Raw genomic sequence first — 25,577 nt, 5'->3', positions numbered from 1 at the left:
GGGAGGGAACGAGGAAACACGTGGACAGAGAGGAGGTGCTGTGTTTAAGAGCAGGAAGAAGAGGGAGGGTTATCAGGCTGTGCTTCACTCCAGGAAGAGGAGCAGTTTGAGAGTGAAACTGTGTGTTTAACCCTTTTATTTACTGCTCACTTCAACTTAAGCTTGTTAACACTTTCTTCTATATAAATAAATCACACTTTGTGTGTTTTTCTTTCTGTGATTTGAGATCATCACATATTTATTTCATAATTTTTACATGTTATACGCACAAAAGAGCACTTTTTAAATGTTCAATGTTCAGCTGGAAATGAATGTGAAACTTTGATGATGATCTCAAATCACAGAAAGACACAAAGTTCTGCTCTCTAGGTGAACCAATCCTTGTCCACCTTCCTCTTGGGCAAAAAAAAGTACTGCCTGGAGTACCCAGTGTTGATTGTCCCAAAAGAAATAAACCAACAAAACTTGAAGGCCATGTATCACACCAGGAGGGGGTTCTATACAAGCTAATAGATGCCATAAACAGAAGTGGCCAAGTTATTTATAATCAACACTCTCCCTCTATATGACATTTGGGGCAACAGCCACCTCCACTTTTCCAATTTTCCCCCAACTTTCTCCACCACCCCTTCCCAGTTCTTACATTCTGTAGCCTCATCTCCCACGTACACACCCAGATACTTCAACCCTCCCTTTACCACTTCAGCTCACCTGGAAGTCGTGGGAGCCCAGTAAGCCAATCACCCACCGCCAGAGCCTCACTCTTAGCCCAATTCACCTGTGCAGCTAAAAATCTGCAAAAGTTCCCAACAATTATTCCCAACTTATTCACATCTTGGTGACTCCTAACAAATACAATAATATCATCAGCATATGCAGACAAACTAAAAGACATATTGACATCAGATAAAACCAACCCAGTAATGGATGACCTCACATTGTGCAACACTGGTTTGATAGACAGAGTATAGCCGACAGTGGACAGCCCAGCCTAATGCCTCTAGTTAATTTAAAAGGTTTACACAAACGACCATTTATTTTCAGTACACTTTCAATTTCCTCGTACAAAACCATAATCTTAGTGATTAAACCAGAGCCGAGACCAAACCTTTCTAGCACACTCCAGAGGTAACGATGCTCAACTCAGCCAAAAGCTTTTTCTTGGTCCAGAGAAATCAGACCAGTATCATAACGCAGTGAACTGGAGACTTCCAAAACACCTCTAACTAATGACACATTGTCGACAATAGACCTACACGGCACACAGTAAGTTTGCCCTGGATGTAAAATTTGATCCATCACCATCTTCAGCCTGTTTGCCAGCACCTTTGATAGCAACTTACAAATATTTACAAATATTTTAACAAGACTTCTGATGTTTGTTTATAAACACTCCCCCACGTGTCGTTACATCAGGTCCTACAGATACAGTCACTCACTTTTAATACGCAGAAGACTTTACAGGTGAAATTAAAGGTAACATCCTTATTTTTATTAATGTTTTTCATTTATTCTGTGCTACAGCGTCGTTGTTTTCTCCGTGGAGTGGAGAGTTTGCGTACGTCATGATGAGCAGCGCAATGTGTTACGAAGCGAGAAAAATGTGCAGTGTGTTGAGCTTGAAACTGTAGAGTTTTCTGTTTGGTGACAGAGGCTCTTTTGACCCGTTTATTAAACACATGAAGGTGAATACATGACCTGCCAGGACCAGGTTATGTTCGATTTAAAATCGAGTGAATAAATCCACATTTTCACTGATTCTTTTGTATACAAGTTTTTTAGTACGATCGATCTTATAATGTGACTAAAGCTGCTTCCACGGGCTGTGTGACGTTTAACATGTAAACGTATCCAGTTTAAAGTGTCAGTATCCTGACTGCTGTGAGAGCGGTGCTTCTTCCGGGTTTTACACAGACTCACAGACTCATACACAGACTCAATACACAGACTCAGTCTGTGGATTTATCAGGAAATGCGTGGAAGATGTCGTCCCATCCAGAACAGTTAAATCCTTCCCAAATCAAAAACCCTGGATTAACGGAGATGTTCGCGCGGCACTGGCGGCACGGAACACCGCCTTTGCCTCCGCGAACACATCGGACTACAAACACGCACATTACCAACTCCGGAAGACGATCAAAGCAGCCAAACGTGAGTACAGGGACAGGGTGGAGCAACAGTTTGACAACCCTCGGAGTATGTGGCAGGGACTAAACACGATCACAGACTTTAGAGGGAAAACCAGCACACCGCAGACCACGGCCTCTCTGTGTGAGGATCTAAACGTATTCTACGCTAGATTCGACACAGCGAACACCATGAGACCGGACAGTGTGCGCACCGCGGATGACGTCAGCGCGCACACTGTGTCTGAGGAGGATGTGCGGAGGTGCTTCAGGAAGGTGAACGCGCGCAAAGCTACTGGTCCGGACGGGATTCCCGGCCGCGTCCTCAGGTCATGCGCGGCTCAGCTGGCTGGAGTGTTCACGCACATCTTCAACCTTTCCCTCTCTCTGTCTGTAGTCCCAGCCTGCTTCAAAATGGCCACCATCGTCCCTGTACCCAAATCCTCCACCATCTCCTCATTGAACGACTGGCGACCTGTAGCCCTGACCCCCATCGTAAGCAAATGCTTCGAGAAGCTGGTCAGGGACTTCATCTGCTCTGCACTACCCGACTCACTGGACCCTCTACAGTTTGCATACCGCCACAACAGGTCCACTGATGATGCCATAGCCCTGACACTACACACTGCCCTGTCACACCTGGAGAAGAGAGACACGTATGTGAGGATGCTGTTTGTAGATTACAGCTCAGCATTCAACACCATCGTTCCCTCGAAGCTGGACAGGAAACTGCAGGATCTAGGACTGAGCAGCTCCCTCTGCAGCTGGATCCTTAGCTTCCTGTCTGACAGACGCCAGGTGGTCAGACTGGGCAGCATCACCTCATCCCCCATCACACTGAACACTGGTGCTCCACAGGGGTGTGTACTGAGCCCTCTCCTGTACTCACTCTACACCTACGACTGCACAGCCACTAACAACTCCAACATCATTGTGAAGTTTGCGGACGACACTACAGTGGTGGGTCTTATCACCAACGGTGATGAGACGGCTTACAGGGAGGAGGTCAGCGCCCTGACCCACTGGTGTCAAGACAACCATCTCACCCTCAACGTCGCAAAGACAAAGGAGTTGATAGTGGACTTCCGGAGGTGCAGAGAAGTACACACCCCCATCACCATCAACGGCGCTGCTGTGGAGAGAGTGAGCAGCTTCCGGTTCCTTGGTGTACATCTGGCTGAGGATCTTACGTGGTCAGTACACACAAACAAAACAGTGAAGAAGGCGCAGCAGCGCCTCTTCTTTCTCAGGAGACTGAAAAGATTCGGCATGAGCCCCCGCATCCTCAGGACCTTCTATCACTGTGCCATTGAGAGCATCCTCACTGGATGCATCACCACCTGGTATGGCAACAGCACCGCCTACAACTGCAAAGCTCTCCAGCGAGTAGTGCGGTGCTCTGAACGGATAATTGGAGGTGAGCTTCCCTCCCTCCAAGACATCTACAGGAAGCAGTGCCTGAGGAAAGCGGGGAGGATCATCAAGGACAGGTTTTCTTGTTTGTGTGAAGAGTTTTGCAAAATTAGCCAATAGTTACAAAAAATGTGCTTAAGCAATCAGAAAAAACTGTAATGTCACTTCTCATCATCATTACTGATGTCAGGTTAAGTGAAACCAGAAAACAGGAAGATGACTTGAGTCTCAGTGCTGTTTCTGTTCTCTGTGTTTTTTCAGTTTTTGGGTTTTTGCTTGTATGGTTTAAATAAGTGAATTTTCCTAAAATTCAGACATGATGACAGCCTAACATTGACCATCACTGCAGGCAGGAGGAGATTATTACTGCAGTCTAACTACAGTTTTTTGAGGATGATGTTTGTCAGAAAATCCACTTCTGCTTCACTGACTCAGACTGGCACACTTTTTAAATTGAATCAAACATGTTCTGGTTTTCAGAGACAATAATAATAAAAAAAAAACATTATCAAAGATGAATCATTCAAAGTCTAAGATCAATATGTTTTATATTCAGACATTCACACCAAGAATCTGTTTTTATCAACACAAACTAACAAGCATAACTCTTTAACTGATAACTTACCAAGCAGTGAAAACTAAACTATCACATTTCTCAGGACTGAAGAAATGTAGACTCCACTCAGTCTCACATTCAAACCACCAAAATCTCAGTTGCAGTAATGTGGGTGGAGCAGTTCAACAACAAACTGCAGGTTGGTACCAGAGCCAAAGCTCCGTCCTACAGTCATTATGTTCTTGTACTGATCTGTGTCGTGTCCTTAAACTCGCTCTTCTGCTTTCAAGGTAAACAGCTTTTATTTAGAATCACTCTCAGTCACATTAGCAGCTGTGTAGATTATAGACTATCACAGCTGATCAACTAGATTTAATCACATGTTGGTAAATTAATTAAATTCACTGTGAACATTTCTTCTTTGCTGTTTGATGTGTCAGTGACGACAGCTGTCAGCGAATCACTTAAACGGAGCTAAAAGGAGCTGAAAACTGTTGCCTGATGTTTCTCAGGCAAGTTCTGCACTTTTAGGAGAAACTTAATTCTGTTTAACACTGACATTGAATTTTATTTTCAAAAATATTTCTAGAAATTTGAGGTTTACATCTGTGTGTTGAGATTTCATGGAGTGATTAACTGTCTGCAGGCTGATTGTGAAGAGGAGACGTGTACTGACTTCAGGCTTCAGACTGTGGGCTCGTTCTCGTCCATCATCTGAGCAGTCATCATGGACTGGTTTCACTCTGTTTCTCTGTGGAATTTTATTCTCAGCTTGGGTTTTGTTAAAGGTAAATAAGTATGTTTTTAACAGACTCTACTTTGAGATCATTTTAGATAAAAATAATTAACTGATGAGTAGGTTTAAAACACTGATTCAGTTTCATTTGTTGAAATATTTCCAGTGTGACGTTTTTAATGCTCACATGTAATTTATAAACCATTTATTTCTTTAGTTTAAAAAAAGCATAGAAAGTTTCCCATGGCGACGAGTAGAGACACTTTAACTTCCTTTAACTAAAGACCTCAGCAATCATGCATGTAAGAGGAAACAGTGAACTCCATCAGCATGCACATAACAGTGAAAATCCTGATCAAACCATAAACAGTAGTTTCCATTTTTCATGTCCACAGTGAAGAGTTTTGCTTTGTTTCTCCAGCAGCACAATCCTGAAACAGTTTCAGAGTCTCTGTGTTTCCAAACTGAGCTGATAAATATTTACAGTAACATCTGTGTTATTAGTTGATGTTGAGCTCCATCTGCAGGAGGGACACCGTTAAACTGTCACCAGTGTTTAGTTTCTCTCACATTTATCATGGAGCAGATCTCAGTGGGAGTGGATGTTTGATGTGGATGTTTACAGGCTGAAATCCTTCTAATGTGACATGTTTTCAGTGCTCACATGTAAATTACAACCATCCAGTTTCTTCTTCATGATTTCAAAACCTCTCAGTGAATCAAGTTTCCTGTGAGCTGTTTAAATTGACTTTAGATTTTGGTGGATGGTCAAACTGTGGCTGCTTAACTGTGCTGACTGCAGAGATACTGAATAAGTCTGATCAACAGATTCATGATGAAAGTCATGGAAACAAAATCATCATCACAGTTATCTTGGTCAGTACTGAGATCGCCTTCATTTCAGCAGAAACTGATCTCAGAACAATGAAACACAATAATTGTTTTATTAAGTTGATCTTGTTTTAATAAGTAACTAATAATGAACTCTATTAATGGCACGGCCTTAATAAAGGCGTCCTGCAGCACAGCTCTCTGATGGTTTCATTATTTCCTTCATGCTGAGGAAAAATCATTGTTTCCATGTTTGTCACAGCAGAACTTCATCAGATTGTTGTTGTTGATTTTGTAGTTTGTAGATTTGTGTTTGATCATTTTGAAAAAATCAACCAACGAAGCAGTGATTTTTGTCAGCGTTGTCTCTGACTAACTGTGAAAGGAGTTGTGATGTTGTCTAAAGTTGTGAGTGTGTCTGCTCCTCTCTGTCTCCTCAACAGGATCATTTGTAGTGGATGTGACACAGAGCTCCTATCAGGCAGAGGAGAACCACAACATCACACTGGAGTGGACGTTCACCACCAAAGCAGACACGTCCATCTCAGCACTGAAGATCCTCTGTAGACTGATAGGTGATGTAGGAATGTTTAGCTTATTTTAGAGTTTAGAAATATGTTATCATAGAATGTAGAATTATTGTAGGGACACTGTTTGTAAAGTAATAAAGGCCTCACTCTCTTGTGAAGTTAGGAGTAGATTTTAGAAGGCTTCTCCCCCACTGAGTGGAAATTCCCCAGAGGATGCAAGGTAGGGGTTTATGACCTCTAGGGAGTCATCTACCCCCACAGTGTTTTAACTGTTACACACACACATCCACACGCACACTCACTCACGAGCACTCACATAGACACGTGGGAACGTGCACATGTAGGCATTCACGTGCTCGTGCACATACACACAGACAGAGTTTGCAGCACACCGTAGAGGGGGTTTTATGATGGGGTCACTTCTATAAAGCTGACTGTAACCAACAAAGGAGTGAAGATTTTTGCAGAGGGACACCGGCCTCATCTTCCCTTCTAGAAGTGCATGCTTAAATGAAGAAGAATGAAGATGAATGTAGATGAATAAAGATTTTGTGAAAATGACTACTGAGTCCGGTGCCATCTCTGGATGCTCGAGGAATAAAAAGAACCGGGGTAAAACTGAATTCTCAACAGTTTTGGTGCCGAACCCGCGGGATTCGCTCGAGGCCCAGAGATGAATTGGCAGAGCTGAGATCGTGAAACGAGGCGAACAGAGAGCTAGCTCACATGATTAAAAGGTAAGCACGACCTGTTTATTTTCGAACCGTGCATATTGTTTAAAGCCTAAATTATCTGTTCGCTAAGTTGAACGTATCCCAGTGTAAATTCACTCAGTAGAAAAAGGCGGCTAGTGTCCGTCTCAGTGCGACTAAAGCAAGAGACTTTTGCTAAGAACTTCAGGTTGATGTTTAGCGCCCCGTAAGGATATCTCGGTGCGTTAAAGCAGGAGACGTTTGTTACGGATTAATAGAATCGGTGTTTCATCCGTGGCGGTGTTTGATCCGTCTTAGTTATTAGGAAAAAAAGTGGCGGTGTTTGATCTGTCCCCGTGCGTTACAGCAGGAAACGTGTGTTACTATTGGTTAGAAAGCGGGGCTGAGAGGCCTCGTCGCCAGCTACGGGCTGCGCGTGTCACGGGTTTGGTTACCCCACCTAGTCTCGGACGCGGGGCTAGGACCTGAAGGCAGGAGATCCAGGGTGGTGACCTGGGGATTCGTGGCTCCTTAAATAACTAAAGCTAGGTGTTGGATCCTAGTCGTGGTTGATAACGTGCATGAGAGTGGGGGGCAAGTTGCTTTGTTAGTGAGAGAACGACTGCTTGGCTCAGCCCACTGACTGCAGTGTGTAGATTGCGTGTGTGTGTGAAAGCGCAGTTAGAGTCGGCGTCTCGTCTGAAGTACGGGAGTCGATTAAAGTAACAAAAAGAATTCGTGTCTAAAAGTGTGTGTTTGTGGTGTGCAGAAATCGCGGCAGGAGGCCGTGTCGCGAATTGTTGCAAGCTGTGAAGTCAATTGGGGAGTTTAATTTGGTTTTATATTTTTTAGGGGAAGAGAAACTGCGGTATCAAGTCCGTGGCGCATGTTTGAACAATTCGTGAGGCGCACAAGCGGACGGTACCCGCTTTGTGTGCCACTTGGGTCGTTGTCCTGAATCAGCAGAAGTGTCTCGCAGAAAGTTTGAATGGAACTGCGAGAAGCATGAAGTGTGTGTGAGCCAGCCTCGAGGGGGCGGGTTCACAGGTGGGACGAACGAAGAGTAAAGTGTGAGTGTGTGTGAGAGAGAAAGAAAAGGTGGGGGCAAGTGAGCAGCCTGCAAGTGTGTGTGAATTCCTTGATGACAAAGAGGGAGACAAAGTAGATTAGATGATTTTCTGTGAAATAATAAGAGTTAAGAAATCGTAGTGATCAAAGAGGAGAAAATGAACTAAAGTAACTAAAGCAAATTAAAGAGTGGATTAGTGTTAGACTAATGATAAATAAATTGATAAAATTAATAGTGACATTTAAAGGTGATTAAGTACTCAAGGATGAATGGAGAATTTGATTGCTGACTGTATGAGAGCTGTTGGACTGAAAGGAAATGAGGTTGAAGGAGTGAGTTAACAGGTTAATGTGGGCTGAAAAAAAGAGAGAAAAGAAAATGATGAAAACAAAGAAAATAAAAAGTGTGGAAGTGTGAGTGGGAAATTGTCTCCAACTGGGGGAAGCAGTGACGCTACAGGCAGGGCCGTTGCTAGCCATTTGGGTGCCCTAAGCACAAATGCTTTATGGTGCCCCCCCCCCCCTCCCCCGCCACTGAAAAAAAAAAAAACCATTAATACTTTTGAATTTCTCAGTGGAATTTGTTTAATTAAATAACAACAAACATGACAGTTAAACAAATAAATAAGGTTAAAGGAGGTTAAAAATACTGTTACAAATAAATACTGAAACAAAAATTGAACATTGGAACAAGAACAAAGAGCCTGGCAATAATGTGTAATTTTTTTTATAAAAAAATAATATATATAATATAATAGTATTATTATTAATATATTTACAAATAGTTTCACAATAGAATTTAAATAAGAAACTTAAATAAGAAAAATAAGAATTTGAACACAAAAGCCACATTCCTTAAGTAACTATGTTAAACATTTTTACAATTCGTTGTCAGAGTATGCCCTAGACTCTAGGGCATACTCTGACAACCAGAAAATGCAGGTGTGGTGTGCCTCTCTAGGCCCTAGAGAGGCACACCACGCCTGCATTTTCTGGTTGCAAAATCAGCTATAAGGTCATCATATGATAGCTTCTGAGCCACGTCACCATTGATGCTGATAACAGCCAGACCACTTAAACGTTCCTGCCCCATTGATGAACGCAGGTACGTTTTAATGAGTTTGAGCTTTGAAAAGCTTCGCTCAGCAGAGGCAACTGTGACAGGCAGGGTCAGTGCAATACGCAGAGCAATCCACAGATTGGGATATACCTCTTGAAGCTGATTGTCATGTAAAAATGACAGCATTTCCAAAGCAGACGTCTGTGGTGGCAGCTGAGGAAGGTTGATGATTTCCTGCATCATCTCAGGTCCATCAATGTCAGCTACTCCCTTATCTGTCAGTGTCTTCTGTACTTCAGTGCAGTGTTTTTTTAAATCCTCCTTGGACATCCCATTCACTTTGCTGAAATCAAGCAGCACTCCATATTTCTCCTTCACTTGATTCATGGTCTCAAACCTCTCCTGTAGGGAGATTAAAGCAGAGTCCACAACACAATTGAAAAATGTGACCTCAAGCTTTTTAAGGGCATCATGGAAGGGCTCATCAACAGCTTCATATGCAAACTGCCTTTTTGTGCTCCTGAGCCTTTTCTCCTTCAACTGTGGTTCTATGTTCAGGGCCTCACAGAGTTCTTTGGCAGCTGACACAGCCTCATCAAACCCAGACTGTCTGTATTTAGAGAGGTTACTTTTGGCAGTGTCAATGAGCCTGACAGCAACATCGAGCTGCATGGAGCTGGACTGTAGTAACTTGTTCACCTGGTTTGTGATTGTAAGAAGTTCACACCACACGATGGAGCAAATCAAAAATCGAAATGAGGCTACTTCCTCAGCAAGCACTTGAGCCTCCACCTTTGCGACTGCATCACTTACAGCTTCTCTGGCCTCCAGGAGAGCATCCCTCACTTCTTTTGTCTGACTCCGGACAGCAGTTACACTTTGAAGCCTGCTTTCCCATCTAACGTCACTCCAAGATTTAAGTGTCAATTTCACATGTTTTGTTAAAATGGCCCATCGCTGGGTGGCACTGGAAAAGAAATTGAACAACTTCTGCAAATACCCAAAGTAGCCAGTTGCATCTGGAGAGGACTTGGCAGCATCAGCTATGACCAGATTCATCGTGTGAGCTCCACAAGGCACAAACAATGCTCTCGGGTTTAATTGTAGCAGTCTGGCCTGAACACCTTGCTTCTTCCCCTTCATGTTGGCCCCATTGTCATAGGCCTGTCCTCGACAGTTTTCAAATGGAATGCCAAGCTCCTTCAACTTGTCAAGGACAACATTGGACAGGTTAAGGCCAGTTGTTTGCTCCACATTTATATAGCCAAGAAAGTATTCTTTAATATCTGGTTGTGCTTGGAAACAAACAATGCGTACTATGACTGACATTTGTTCAGTGTGACTCACATCTGGAGTACAGTCAAGAATGATGGAGAAGTATTTTGCCAACTGGATTTGCTTCACAATGGCGCGGAATGTTTCTGAAGAGATAATCTGAATTAGTTCGTTCTGTGTCTCAGGGCTGAGGTAATGTGTGTGGGAACCTTCATCTTTTATGTTGGCCAAGTGATTTGCCATTACAAGGTCATATGTTGCCATAAGCTCTACTTCCTTCAAGAAGTTGCCATTGTCCGGCTCATAAAGACAGTCAGAAGAGCCCCTAAAAGACAAATTTCTGGAAGCCAGTGAGAGAGTTATTGAGAGTAATCGTTTGAGAATCTCTCGCCACTTTTTCCTTTCTGCCTCTAGTAAGGTCAACTCCTGTTGATCTATTGCCATGCTTTTCTTTAGCCGTGTGTCCAGTTCTCTCCACTTAAGCATGCACTGTATGTGGTCTTGGCTACACTCATGACCCCTCAAACGGATGTTGATGTTCGACCAGTCACTGAAGCCCTCTGTACTCAGCTTTATATCCTTCACACTGAAAAGCTTACATGCAAAGCAGAACACAGCATTGTTCTGCGGTGAGTACACTAACCAGCTCCGGTGAACCTTTTCTCCATTGGGAAGAATTTTGAACTTAAGGCTAGTGTGAAATGCTCTTCCATCAGGCCCCTTTGGAAAATTAAAATCAGAGCTGACATTAAAAGGACCTCTCCGCACAATTTCAACACGATCAGCATCTACAATGTGAGCTGGCCAAAGAGCAGGATCGGTTGAAGGGGGCACACATGTCTCCACAGTGTCACTTTCTGATAGTCTCTCAGTGACAGGACTCTCAGTGGTACTTGTGTATGGAACTGTACCTGAACTGGTGGTTGATGGTTCTTGTTCTTCTTGGCTAGGGATTGTTGCAGGGTCTACAATGGCTGGTGGTTGATGTCCAGGGATGGCACTACTACTGGATGGTTCATCCTGTCCTTGAGATCCTCCTTGAACATATTTAAGCATTGACCCTGCATACAAGAGAAAATATTCAGGGATTTTACAGAAATACAATTTTGAATCTACAGTAGGCCTACGAAAGATTGCATTATAAGACTAATAAATTAAGTAAGTCACTGGTACATTTAAAAATTACTAACTATATTTTACATGTATAGATTTTCATAATGGCAAATGGCAATATAAACATGCTGTACATAATTTGATATAAATGCGCAAGTAGGAAATCTATATTACTGGAAGATATAGGTTTCATATTACAGTTTCACCAACAGATGTCGCCCTTGATCTATGAACCTAAAGAAAGACGAGAACTATTTATGTGTTCAGACGTCAATGGCATAAATAAGATATGCGTCTTTATAGATATCCTGAAATGCAGCAACATACAAAGTAATCTTGTCTAATCTGATAATAATACTTGACTGCATCACTGACCTATCCCAAAGTTAAGGTTAATCAGTAGCATGCATGACGTTAGCCAGCTAGCAACCTGAGGAGGGAAATGCTAGTCTCACGAATCACGATTAGCAATCGTGAGTCACGATTGCTAACGTTATCTGAAAACCGTCAATTGAGTGACCATGATGAGTTGCTTTTAGTAGTCCATTCTATATTCATATCCACAACGTAAACAAACTACCCAACATCAATCATTTGCAACATTTGTTAACACAGTATGAACACTGCTAACAGGAGCTATCACAGAGTTGACGGACATGAGCGTGCAAGCAAGGGCTACAATAATGAACTTTTTTTATTATTATTATTTAAACATTGCCTTACCGGCAAGCGACGCCTGAGTTTCATCACGCTTCCTCTTCTTCTTTCTTTTCTCCGCTCCCGACTCCTGTTGCCGTTTCGAGGCCATGTTCAAACAGGTGTTTACCAATTATAGAACAGACCACTGGGAGTGGGGGGGCACCAGGAGGAGACTGGAGACAGGGCACAAAGCAGATTCACCCCTTTTCTCGGGAAAATTGTTTTATGTTGCTTTTGTATTGTTTAACCATATTAATGCATATGATATTTATAGTATTAATATGGTTTACTTTTTTTTTTTTTTTTTTTTACGACCCTGATTTTTTTTTGGTGCCCTACCGGCCATTTGGTGCCCTACGCAGTGTGCGTTATGTGCGTTTGCGGAGCTACGGCACTGGCTCCCCCTTCCCTGTGCTTGTGTATATGTGTGTGTGGGTGGCTGAGCACTTGTTTATAGGCGGCGTCAGGCCTGGAGGGTGTGGCCCTGCAAGGGGACTGGCCACACCCGAAGCCACACACCTGCTGCTGATCAGGCCTCGTCGGGGGAGCTACTTAAGAGAGTCTTGGAGCTCCCACCGACGCGGGATCATTCCTTGAGACTCCACGTTAGTCGTCCCATTGAATTGAGTTAATGTGTGTAAGTGTATGCCCGCGGTTATTTGTGTCCTGACGGCTGCGTCTATTGTTTCCCGCAGGAGGAGCGTGGAAGGCACGAAGAGCAGCGAGCACCGGGGGGTGCTGACACGGGAGCGGAGAGCACAGAGACACGAACTATTCACGCAGAGACACGACACGGGAGTCTGGGAGAACACGGGGATTTATTGTTGTTTTTGTTCCACTCTGTAAATAAACACACTGTTTATACATAGAGCACCGCGCCTGGGTCCTCCTTTCCCCACACCTTCCACGGTGTGCCATGCCGCACCGTGACATATGGAAAGACACTATCACGCTTATATACAGTTGAAGACTATATATCTTATTTTTACACTGGAACATGAACACAACCCACATTTGTGGATCTGTGGGACGTTGGCAAGGGGAAATTTGTCTCAATTCGTAAGTGAGCAAGAGGAAAGTTGTGTGTTTGGATAAATTGGGTGGAGTTTTTGTTGTTGTGGGTAGCATGGTGCCACAGTGGTTAGCACTGTTGACTCCCAGCTAGAAGGTTCTGAGTTTGATTAAACCATCTGAACTTTTTTAAAAAAACATCTTAACTTTCTGTGTGAAGTTTGCATGTTCTCCCCGTGGTTGTTCCGTACCCCTCAGGGTATTCTGGATTCCTCCCACAGCCCACAGATATGCAGTTAGTAAGGTCAGGTTAATTGGTGGTGGTCGCTGTGTGTTAGTTTGATCAATGACCTGTCTAGAGTGTGCCCTGCCTTTTGCCATTGTTACCATGGAAATGGATTGTATTTCACTCACATTTGCAACTAAAAAAACAGACCTACAATTGAAACGTATTTAGGAGCCACATGTGTATAAAAAGTCTAATATTAAGCCTACGCACACTGCAAGGGTAAAAGTAGCAGTGATGATAACACTGGGACAGTTTAACATGGAGCTGGAGTCGGTTTACACCACAGTGAGGAGCAAAGAGGTCAGTCTGAGAGAAACGTTTCTATGTTTCTGGCAACATAGAAAACAGTGCTTTTCACCATGAAAACATTTACTGGTAAAAAGCTAGTGGAAGTCCTTTATCAAACCACCTGATCAACCAACAAACTTTGCAGCTGTTCCATCCACTGTTGTTTGTTTTACACAGCAAAACATCTGGAGTTAGCCTCCAGTGTGCTTTACTAGACCATATTTATTTCAAGGCTTTTGTAACATTTTTCAAATTGAAAGTGAAATAATATAAAATACTATGTTAATTAAGTTGTATTAATATTAAAAGAAGAAGAAAAATGGCAGAAATGATACAAATGCAGCATTGTTATTTGACAAAAATTGTAGTGGATGTCATTTGTGGACCTCAATTTTTACAGATTTAACCTCCTAAGATCAGAACGTTTTCATGGCATACATTTTTAATTTCTCTTTGCATTTTGGGCTGATTGGGACCTGATGAATGTAAAAACAAAGACTGACGTGATTTTTATAAACCTAACAACACAACAGTCAATTGATATTCTCAGGTATGGAGGGGGAAGTCAGCAGGAGGGGTCATAGTAGGAGTTTTGCCAGAAGAGAGGAGTCACATTGACAGGGATCATCCCTGAGGCTATCACACAAAATGCAAAGTTACTATCACATTAAATATGAGCAAATGTAGAGAATAAGATCCACACCTCTTCTGGTGCCATGCACTTACACATCCTCATCATCTGAACTGCTGTCTTACTGTCCCTCCATCATCTTCATCATCCTTCAATGCTTCTGTGTGAGTCCTGGAAGTCTAAAAGATCATGATATCACACTTAACTGGAACCAAACTTCTTTCTTTTTGTTCCGCCTGTTCCGTTTGGTTCTTTTGCCATCAGAATTATTTTCTAAAGGCCAAGAAAGATGCCCAATGGGTTTACTTTACCAAATGGACCATCCCGGCCTTGCCATATTGGTCTACTTGATTGACCTTTGTTTGTATTGTTTATTTTATTTTATTTTCACTTGCTACACACACAGACATGACTGGGGGAAGGAAAAGAGAGAAAGAAAGAGAGGTAGGGTAAAAAAAACAGTGGGGAAGAGGAACGGTGATAAAGGGCAAAAAACAAAAACCAAGAAAACAAACAGACAAAAATACACACATTAATCACCTGGATCACCTGTTGAGAAAGAAAAAAGAGAAAACAAGCAAAAAAGAGAGCAATATAATAAACAACATCATCGCGATGATGTATGTGAATATAACAGTAAATACTAAATGTTAAACATTATTGTGCAGCACGTAAGATCGACAGCGCACGGTGTGCTTTGAGGTAGGAGCCAAAAAGGGTGTAGTTTGTGGGTGTGAACACCCGTGTGTACACCTGTGAGCATGAGCGCACTTGTTTTTAAAAGGTTCCTTCATGTAATGATCTGCTGGGGAGCCATAGCTGCGTCCTCCGGGACATTAAGCAGGTATGGAGGAGATCCATGCTCCAGATATCCAGAGGCCCTCAGAGCACAAGAGACCAAGAAAAACCAACAGAGGGGCAGCCGCGCCACTGTCCCAGAAAGAGAAAAGCAGACCGCCCCGACTCTGCAGCAGCAGAGATGCCCCAATCGGATGGCAACTCCTCCTCCCAGCTCCCCCACCCCAACAGGCAACAGAGAGTGGGGGGGTGAAGACTCCAAACCACCCTCCGCCCGCTCATATGTAGTGTTGATGCATGTGTAAGGTGCATTTAAAACCCAGGAGGGCATGGAGCTACCTGCCAGAGAGCAGCAGGTAAGTGCATAGCCCCTCCCGAGAGCCCTCAATGTCTACGTGTATTTAAAATTGAGAGGTGGGCAATGGCGCCAGGAGTGAGGTTGTACACCCTGATGGTCTTCTGGATGCCATGTAGCGTGCCCACCTCCAAGGTCCAAGGTGTCAGTAATGTGAATGTCTAAGTTGTGGGATAAAATTGAGGCACAGGCAGCCAGAAGGGGACAGAGGGGGGGATGCCTCCCCTGCACCCTGGTGACACACCTTTACCCCAAGGCCCTGCATGTGTGGGTGATTGTGGTGGAGCAGGACAAGGGAGGCAGCAGGAGATGGCGAGGGAAGGAAGAGAGGGGCAAGTGGCCCCTCCCTTGGGCCAGCTCCCCCGCTGACCCCAGTAGGCACTCCGATACTCTGCAACCCACCAGGGCAAGGGGGCCCAGGCCCATCCGGAATGGGGCCCAGTTCAGCAGCACCGCCCGACCCACAGAGCCCGAAGCAGCCCACCCGACCCCACCACAAAAGTTCATGATATGTCTAATATCATGAATTTTTCCGCTCTCCTGAATATTTCTTGAGCATGGGATAAGTGTGGGTTCAAAGTGCATTTTAAGTCTAAGTTACCTCTAGACCAGGGATGTTACAGTGCCCAAAGCGATGACTACTTCACTGGTACATCATATGGAAGCCAACAGCACCCTAACCCTAATAAATATTTCTGATCTTGTAACAGAGTATGAGAGGGTTAAATTGATGCAGGTGCTTCAACTAAAAGTCCACACTAGTGTGGGTTAGGTCCCATAACTGGTTGTTAAAAACCTCACTATACTATATCAAAGTGAGACAAAGATAGAGCGATATCAAAATCTATGAATCCCATGGGTGTGTGTCTCCATCGCTATGATTGTTTCCAAGATCTTAGTACTGACTATGGGTGGGTTTCAATAATCGATTTATTGATTCAAATCAATTTTAGCTTTAATAATGAAATATTGATTCATTAAAATCATGAATCAAATTTTAAATATACATGTACTTTGCTAGAAATGTCAGAATCTCAGTTTAAACCTGACTACAACAACCACGAAACATGGTTTCCGCAAGAAGACGTAAACACAGAGCGCGGACCCAACGTATCAGAATCAGTGAGGTGTTGGCTTTCACACCCAGCCGTTGGGGCTGAAAGCCGAAACCTTACAGATTCTGATGTTCAATTCAATTCAATTCAATTCAATTTTATTTATATAGCGCCAAATCACAACAAAAGTCGCCTCAAGGCGCTTCATAGATACAGAGAAAAACCCAACAATCATATGACCCCCTATGAGCAAGCACTTTGGCGACAGTGGGAAGGAAAAACTCCCTTTTAACAGGAAGAAACCTCCGGCAGAACCAGGCTCAGGGAGGGGCGGCCATCTGCTGCGACCGGTTGGGGTGAGAGAAGGAAGACAGGATAAAGACATGCTGTGGAAGAGAGACAGAGGTTAATAACAGATATGATTCAATGCAGAGAGGTCTGTTAATACATAGTGAGTGAGAAAGGTGACTGGAAAGGAAAAACTCAATGCATCATGGGAATCCCCCGGCAGCCTACATCTATTGCAGCATAACTAAGGGAGGATTCAGGGTCACCTGGTCCAGCCCTAACTACAGTGGGTCAAAAAAGTATTTAGTCAGCCACCGATTGTGCAAGTTCCCCCACTTAAAATGATGACAGAGGTCAGTAATTTGCACCAGAGGTACACTTCAACTGTGAGAGACAGAATGTGAAAAAAAAATCCATGAATCCACATGGTAGGATTTGTAAAGAATTTATTCGTAAATTAGGGTGGAAAATAAGTATTTGGTCACCTCAAACAAGGAAAATCTCTGGCTCTCACAGACCTGTAACGTCTTCTGTAAGAAGCTTTTCTGTCCCCCACTCGTTACCTGTATGAATGGCACCTGTTTGAACTCATCATCTGTATAAAAGACACCTGTCCACAGCCTCAAACAGTCAGACTCCAAACGCCGCCATGGCCAAGACCAAAGAGCTTTCGAAGGACACCAGGAAAAGTATTGTAGACCTGCACCAGACTGGGAAGAGTGAATCTACAATAGGCAAGCAGCTTGGTGTGAAAAAATCAACTGTGGGAGCAATCATCAGAAAATGGAAGACATACAAGACCACTGATAATCTCCCTCGATCTGGGGCTCCACGCAAGATCTCATCCCGTGGGGTCAAAATGATCATGAGAACGGTGAGCAAAGATCCCAGAACCACACGGGGGGACCTGGTGAATGACCTGCAGAGAGCTGGGACCAAAGTAACAAAGGTCACCATCAGTAACACACTACAACGGCAGGGAATCAAATCCCGCAGTGCCAGACGTGTTCCGCTGCTGAAGCCAGTGCATGTCCAGGCCCGTCTGAAGTTTGCCAGAGAGCACATGGATGATACAGCAGAGGATTGGGAGAATGTCATGTGGTCAGATGAAACCAAAGTAGAACTTTTTGGTATAAACTCAACTCGTCGTGTTTGGAGGACGAAGAATACTGAGTTGCATCCCAAGAACACCATACCTACTGTGAAGCATGGGGGTGGAAACATCATGCTATGGGGCTGTTTTTCTGCCAAGGGGACAGGACGACTGATCCGTGTTAAGGACAGAATGAATGGGGCCATGTATCGTGAGATTTTGAGCCAAAACCTCCTTCCATCAGTGAGAACTTTGAAGATGAAACGAGGCTGGGTCTTCCAACATGACAATGATCCAAAACACACCGCCCGGGCAACAAAGGAGTGGCTCCGTAAGAAGCATTTGAAAGTGCTGGAGTGGCCTAGCCAGTCTCCAGACCTCAACCCCATAGAAAATCTGTGGCGGGAGTTGAAAGTCCGTGTTGCTCGGCGACAGCCCCAAAACATCACTGCTCTCGAGAAGATCTGCATGGAGGAATGGGCCAAAATACCAGCTACTGTGTGTGCAAACCTGGTAAAGACCTATAGTAAATGTTTGACCTCTGTTATTGCCAACAAAGGTTATGTTACAAAGTATTGAGTTGTATTTTTGTTATTGACCAAATACTTATTTTCCACCCTGATTTACGAATAAATTCTTTACAAATCCTACCATGTGGATTCATGGATTTTTTTCTTCACATTCTGTCTCTCACAGTTGAAGTGTACCTCTGGTGCAAATTACTGACCTCTGTCATCATTTTAGGTGGGGGAACTTGCACAATCGGTGGCTGACTAAATACTTTTTTGCCCCACTGTATATGCTTTAGCAAAAAGGAAAGTTTTAAGCCTAATCTTAAAAGTAGAGATAGTGTCTGTCTCCCGAATCCAAACTGGAAGCTGGTTCCACAGAAGAGGGGCCTGAAAACTGAAGGCTCTCCCTCCCATTCTACTTTTAAATACTCTAGGAACAACAAGTAGGCCTGCAGAGCGAGAGCGGAGCGCTCTAATAGGGTGATATGGTACTACAAGGTCATTAAGATAAGATGGGGCCTGATTATTTAAGACCTTGTATGTGAGGAGCAGGATTTTGAATTCAATTCTGGATTTAACAGGAAGCCAATGAAGGGAAGCCAAAACAGGAGAAATATGCTCTCTCTTTCTAGTCCCTGTCAGTACTCTTGCTGCAGCATTTTGGATTAGTTGAAGGCTTTTCAGCGAGTTTTTTGGACATCCTGATAATAATGAATTACAGTAGTCCAGCCTGGAAGTAATAAATGCATGAACTAGTTTTTCAGCGTCACTCTGAGACAGGATATTTCTAATTTTAGAGATGTTGCGCAAATGGAAGAAAGCAGTCTTACATATTTGTTTAATATGTGCGTTGAAGGACATGTCCTGGTCAAAAATGACTCCAAGGTTCCTCACCGCGTTACTGGAGGCCAAGGTAATGCCATCCAGGGTAAGAATCTGGTTAGATACCATATTTCTAAGATTTTCAGGGCCGAGTACAATAACCTCAGTTTTATCTGAATTAAGAAGCAGAAAGTTAGCGGCCATCCAGGTCTTTATGTCTTTAAGACATTCCTGCAGTTTAACTAATTGGTGTGTGTTATCTGGCTTCATGGACAGATAGAGCTGGGTGTCATCAGCATAGCAGTGAAAAGGTATGCTATGTCTTCTAATGATACTGCCTAAGGGAAGCATGTATAATGTAAACAGAATTGGTCCTAGCACTGAACCCTGTGGAACTCCATAATTAACCTCAGTGTGTGAAGAGGACTCTCCATTTACATGCACAAACTGGAGTCTATTAGATAGATATGATACAAACCACTGCAGCGCAGTACCTGTAATACCTACAGCATGTTCTAATCGCTCTAATAGGATATTATGGTCGACAGTATCGAATGCTGCACTGAGGTCTAGCAGGACAAGCACAGAGATGAGTCCACTGTCAGAGGCCATAAGAAGATCATTTGTAACCTTCACTAAAGCTGTTTCTGTGCTGTGATGAGCTCTGAAACCTGACTGAAACTCTTCAAATAAACCATTCCTCTGCAGATGATCTGTTAGCTGTTTGACAACTACTCTTTCAAGGATTTTTGATATGAAAGGAAGGTTGGAGATTGGCCTATAATTAGCTAAGACTGCTGGGTCTAGAGATGGCTTTTTGAGTAAAGGTTTAACTACAGCCAGCTTGAAGGCCTGTGGTACATAGCCGATCATTAGAGATAGGTTGATCATATTTAAGATCGAAGAATTAATTAATGGCAGGACTTCTTTGAGCAGTTTTGTAGGAATGGGGTCTAAAAGACACGTTAATGGTTTGGAGGAAGTAATTATTGAAGTTAACTCAGAAAGATCAATTGGAGAAAAAGAGTCTAACTTAACATCAATGGTACTAAGAGTAGCTGTAGATAATATTACATCTGTGGGATGATTATTGGTAATTTTTTCTCTAATGATAAAAATTTTATTTGTGAAGAAGTTCATGAAGTCATTTCTAGTTAACGTTAAAGGGATGGTTGGCTCAAAAGAGCTCTGACTTTTTGTCAGCCTGGCTACAGTGCTGAAGAGAAACCTGGGGTTGTTCTTATTTACTTCAATCAGTGATGAATAGTAAGATGTTCTGGCTTTGCGGAGGGCTTTCTTATAAAGCAGCAAACTATTTCTCCAGGCTAAATGATGATCCTCTACATTCGTGACACGCCATTTCCTCTCCAGATTACGAGTCATTTGCTTTAGGGTACGTGTTTGAGAATTATACCACGGAGTCAGGTACTTCTGATTTGAGCCCTTAGTTTTCACAGGAGCTACAGTATCCAGAGTCGTACGTAGTGAGGAGGTGAAATTATTAACAAGATAATCGACCTCTGTTGGGGTAGCGTTCAGATAGCTGCTCTGCTCTGTGTTGGTACAGGGCATTGGAGATGATAACAGTGGGTGGATTATATTCTTAAACTTAGTTACAGCACTTTCAGAAAGACATCTACTTTGATAAAGTCTACTCTTCACCGCTGTGTAATCAATTATTGTAAAAGTAAATGTTATCAGGAAATGATCAGACAGGAGAGGGTTTTCAGGAAACACTGTTAAATGTTCAGTTTCTATGCCATATGTTAAAACAAGATCTAGAGTGTGATTAAAGTGGTGGGTGGGTTCTTTTACATTTTGAGAGAAGCCAATTGAGTCTAATAACAGATTAAATGCCATGTTGAGGCTGTCATTTTTAGCATCTACATGGATGTTAAAATCACCCACAATAATTATTTTATCTGAGCTCAGAACTAAATTAGATATAAAGTCTGAGAAATCAGACAGAAACTCTGTGTAAGGCCCAGGTGGACGATAGATGATAACAAGTAGGACTGGTTTCTGAGTTTCACAGCTGGGGTGGACGAGGCTAAGCATCAGGCTTTCAAATGAATTAAAAGTCTGTCTTGGTCTTTCATTAATTAATAGGCTGGTGTGAAAAAATTGCTGCCACACCGCCCCCTCGGCCTGTGCTTCGAGATTTCTGGTAGTTAGAATGACTCGGGGGTGTTGATTCATTTAAACTAACATAATCATCCTGCTGCAACCAGGTTTCTGTAAGGCAGAGTAAATCAATTTGTTGATCAATTATTAAGTCATGTACTATAAGGGGCTTGGAGGAGAGAGACCTAATATTTAATAATCCACATTTCACTGTTTTACTCTTTGGTTCAGATGTGTTGGCTTCGTGTTTGTGTTTTTTGCACTAGATTCTGAAGCTTCAAGTTTCATCACTCTCCAATCAAAATTGACTGAACCAGCAGCAAAAGAAGCTCCAAAGTATACAGGAGAGGTGGAGGAAGATCTCAGCCTGGGTGTTTATTGTCTTATGTAGTCTGGAAGATGAGTGGATGGTGGGGTGGGTGCAGTTTTCTCTGTGGTGGGATTGGGAGGACTGTCCCGGGCTCTGTGGGGCCGGGAGGCGCTGCTGCGCTGGGCCCCGGTCTGGATGGGCCTGGGCCCCCTTTCCCTGGCGGGTCGCGGAGTATGGGGGTGCCTACTGGGGTCAGCGGGGGGAGCTGGCCCCAGGGAAGGGTCACTTGCCCCTCCCTTCCTTCCCTCCCCATCTCCAGCTGCCTCCCTCTTCCCGCTTCACCACAACCACCCACACATGCAGGACCTTGGAGTAGGGGTATGTCACCAGGGTGCAGAGGAGGCTACCCCCCCCCCCCCCCCCCCACTTTGTCCCCTTCTGGCTGCCTCTGCCTCAATTTTATCCCACAACTTAGACATTCACATTACTCACACTCTCATTACACATACATATAGGATCTTGGGGGTGGGCACGATACACGGAGTCCAAAGTACCATCAGGGTGTACACCCCACCCCTGGCATCGTTGCCCACCTCTCAATTTTAAATACACGTAGACATTGAGGGCTAGCAGGAGGGACCATGCGCTTACCTGCTGCTCTCTGGCAGGTAGCTCCAAGCCCTCCTGGGTTTTAAATGCACCTTAGAACACACATGCATCAACATTACAATGAGCGGGTGGAGGGGGGTTTGGAGTCTTCTCTCACCCCCATTCTCTGCGACCTGCTGGAGCGGGGGAGCTAGGAGGAGGAGTTGGCCGTCCGACTGCGGTCTGGAGTGTGGGGCCTCCCTGCTGCTGCGGAGTCGGGGCGGTCTGCCTCTCCCCACCGCAGGGAAAAGGGTAACACCACCTGGGTCTGGGTGCAGTTCCCCCCTCCAGGGGCGGGGGCACCTAGACCCGGTTTGTAGAGTACGCTTGGGGAGTGTGATCGTGTGTACAGCGTCTCTTTATGTCTGTCTCCACGTTGGTTGAGTGTGGAGTGAGTGCATATGAGAGCATGAGGGTGGGAATGGATGTTTGTATCTGTGTGTGCCTGTATGTCTGTGTCTATATGTCAGGTTGGGTGTCAGGCGCCACCTCTCTGGGGACATCTCAGGCCCTCCAAGGTTTGGAGGCCTATCTCCCCCTACCACCACTTCCCCTGCCAGTGGCGGACTCCCTCGGACATCGGTGCGTTGGTGGTTCTTTGTGTCTGGGGGTGGGCGTCCAGGTACACACCGGCTCACTCCTTGGTGGCCGCTTATCGGGGCCTGGAGCCTGGGGCTCGCTCGGGCCACTTCGGAGGTGGGGTGCCCCCGGCCTCTCGGCCTGGGGCTCGGTCACTCAGGCGCGGCTGGCTGCCGGCGGAGCTCACGGGCGCGTCACTGCAACTCCCCCTGGCTTGTGCTCCGCGGCTGCTGAGTGAGCCCTCATCTGGGACTCTCCTCAGCTCTTTCTGGGACAGTGGCGCAGCTGCCCCTCTGTTGGTCTTCCATGGTCTCTTGTGTTCTGGGGGCCTCTGGATGTCTGGAGTTTTGATCTCCTCCATACCTGCTTCATGCCCTGAAGGACGGGGCTGTGGCCCCCCCACACCCTCTAGCAGATTATTACATGAAGGAACCTTTTAAAAAACAAAAAACAAGCGCGTCCATGCTCACAGGTGTACACACGGGTGATCACACCCACAAACTACACCCTTTTTGGCTCCTACCTCAAAGCACACTGTGTTCTGTTGATCTTATGTGCTGCACAATAATGTTTAATATTTAGTATTTACTGTCATATTCCCATATATCATTGTGATGTTTTTTATTCTATTACTCTTGTTCTCTTCAGCTTGTTTTCTTTTTTCTTTCTCAGCAGGTGACCCAGGTGATTGATATATGCATTTTTTTTCTCTGCCCGTTCTGTTGGTTTTTGTCTTTTGCCCTTCTCCCCCGTCCCTCTTCTCAGCTGTTTCTCTTTCCCTCTTTCTTTCTCCCCTTCTTTCCCCCAGTCAAGTCTGTCCCGTATTCAGTAAGTGAAAATAAAATAAACAATAAAAGGTGAATCAAATGGACCATTACGGCAAGGCTGGGATGGTCAATTTGGTAAAGTAAATCCGTTGGGCATCTTTCTTTGCCTTTAGACAACAATTCTGATGGCAAAAGAGCCAAACGGGACAGGCCAAAAAAAAAAAAAAAAAAAAAAAAAAAAAAGAAGCTCCAAAGTAAGCTTCACATAAATATCATCATGAATTCCCTCTTACTTTTACTGTTTGGCTTCCACCATTTTAAAAATCACAGTAACTAATTACTTCCCCGAAAAAGTAATCCCATTACTTTACTGATTACTTATTTTCAAAAGTAATTACTTACTTATTTACTTTTTAAAAACATGATTTACAACCTGAATATGTAATAAAGTGATAGATCTTTCAGCCCAGCGCTACTTTTTCTGCATAATCCATCATTCAAAATGTAATCAAATGGAAACGTCTCTTTTTAAAACTTGTTTTATTAGTTTTAATCTTTTAAAATTTTTTATTATATGCAACATTCTCTGACTGGAAGAAATTTGTTTAAAATTTAAACCTATTTTCTGCACATTCCAGCACATAAAATAACAATATTTTTTTGTGTTTACACTCAGTCTTTCAAATAGATGCAAGTAACACACAGTAGAAAATAAATAAAATCAAAGACTAGCGGTCCTTTTGCTCTATTTTCACCTGTATAGCAGGAGTGGGGAAGGCGGAGGTTTGCCCTGGTGCAGGTGCACTTTAAAATCTAATTAGTAAGCGGTTTATCCTGGTGCAGGTGTGCCGCAGCGGTCAGTTAAAGAATCCGCGAGTTTCTCTGTGAGTTTCCCATTACGTGGTAGCGCACTCGGTGCTTGCTCGGAAGTTTAGGGGTTTTTTTTCGCTGTAAAAAGAAGTTTTCTTCCCACGCACAATGGACGCTAATGTTTTTGTCACTTTTTATGGAATCAAACTCAAAGTAAGGTCAGTAGTTCCACGCTTTAAACGCTGCACGCTCATACTCTCTCCCGCACTCGATATATTATCGATTGTTGATCTGCACACAGCTACTACAATACTCAATACTTGAAATGTGCAATTCACTTGTATTTTTATTTTTATACCTATTTATTCTGTTTATCCCCTTCGTATATTTTATTTATATATGTCTCTGTATTTATATGTGTGTGTATATATAATATTCTGTAACTTCTGTCAGTGCTGTGCTTTTGGAAACCTAATTTCCCAGAGGAACCCACCCGAGGGATTAATAAAGTTTTATCTTATCTTATCTCTCTTAGCTGTTGTCACGACCGTCGCACTCGCATACGTCTCTGTCATGAGACATTCTTGCAAAAATAAAAATAAAAAAAATCACGGTTTTAGTAACACAGTGCTTACGGGAAAGTAATGGTAATCTAATTACCGTTTTTGCAATAGTAATCCCTTACTTTACTTGGAAAAAAGTAATCGGATTACAGTAACGCATTTAACACGTTACTGCCCATCTCTGCTGATAAATGATCAGAATTATAACATTACTGACTGAGGCAACATTTCCCTGATTCAAACCTTGTGAATCGCAATTTTAAAAAACAACCTTTTGAAAATCAGTTTTTAGTCATTATTATTATTATTATTATTATTATTATTGTGTGAGGCTCTTGTGGTCCTCCATAGTCAAAAGCTAGAAAAAAAGCATTCACTAATTACAAGCGATCTACTACTTAAAAATAATAATAATAATAATAATAATAATAATAATGGATACTTTATTGATCCCCATGGGGAAATTACTTGTTTTTCTCTGCATTTGACCCATTCACTCAGTGAAGCAGTGGGCAGCCCACTAAGCAGGCGCCCG

The 25,577-nt window shown here is 43.5% G+C and overlaps 2 long non-coding RNA genes across 2 annotated transcripts; one reads left to right on the top strand and one right to left on the bottom strand.

Moving 5' to 3' along the window:
* Window positions 1-8,941: 8,941 nt before the first annotated feature.
* On the bottom strand, window positions 8,942-12,396 carry LOC146713856 (uncharacterized). The gene is made up of 3 exons (XR_014918735.1): window positions 12,124-12,396; window positions 11,199-11,348; window positions 8,942-9,414 (listed from the first exon to the last, which is right to left on the bottom strand). It is a non-coding gene; the product is annotated as an uncharacterized LOC146713856 (long non-coding RNA).
* Window position 12,397: 1 nt separating this feature from the next.
* Window positions 12,398-12,969, top strand: LOC146713855 (uncharacterized). The gene is made up of 2 exons (XR_014918737.1): window positions 12,398-12,704; window positions 12,795-12,969. It is a non-coding gene; the product is annotated as an uncharacterized LOC146713855 (long non-coding RNA).
* Window positions 12,970-25,577: the final 12,608 nt, after the last annotated feature.

Source organism: Copadichromis virginalis, linkage group LG3, assembly GCF_057382275.1.
Source record: "Copadichromis virginalis isolate Kocher_CV1m ecotype Utaka linkage group LG3, C_Virginalis_male_GT1.1, whole genome shotgun sequence".
Classification (NCBI taxonomy): Eukaryota; Metazoa; Chordata; class Actinopteri; order Cichliformes; family Cichlidae; genus Copadichromis; species Copadichromis virginalis.
The sequence above is the reverse complement of the archived record's forward strand: the minus strand, read 5'-3'. Positions and strand labels throughout refer to the sequence as shown.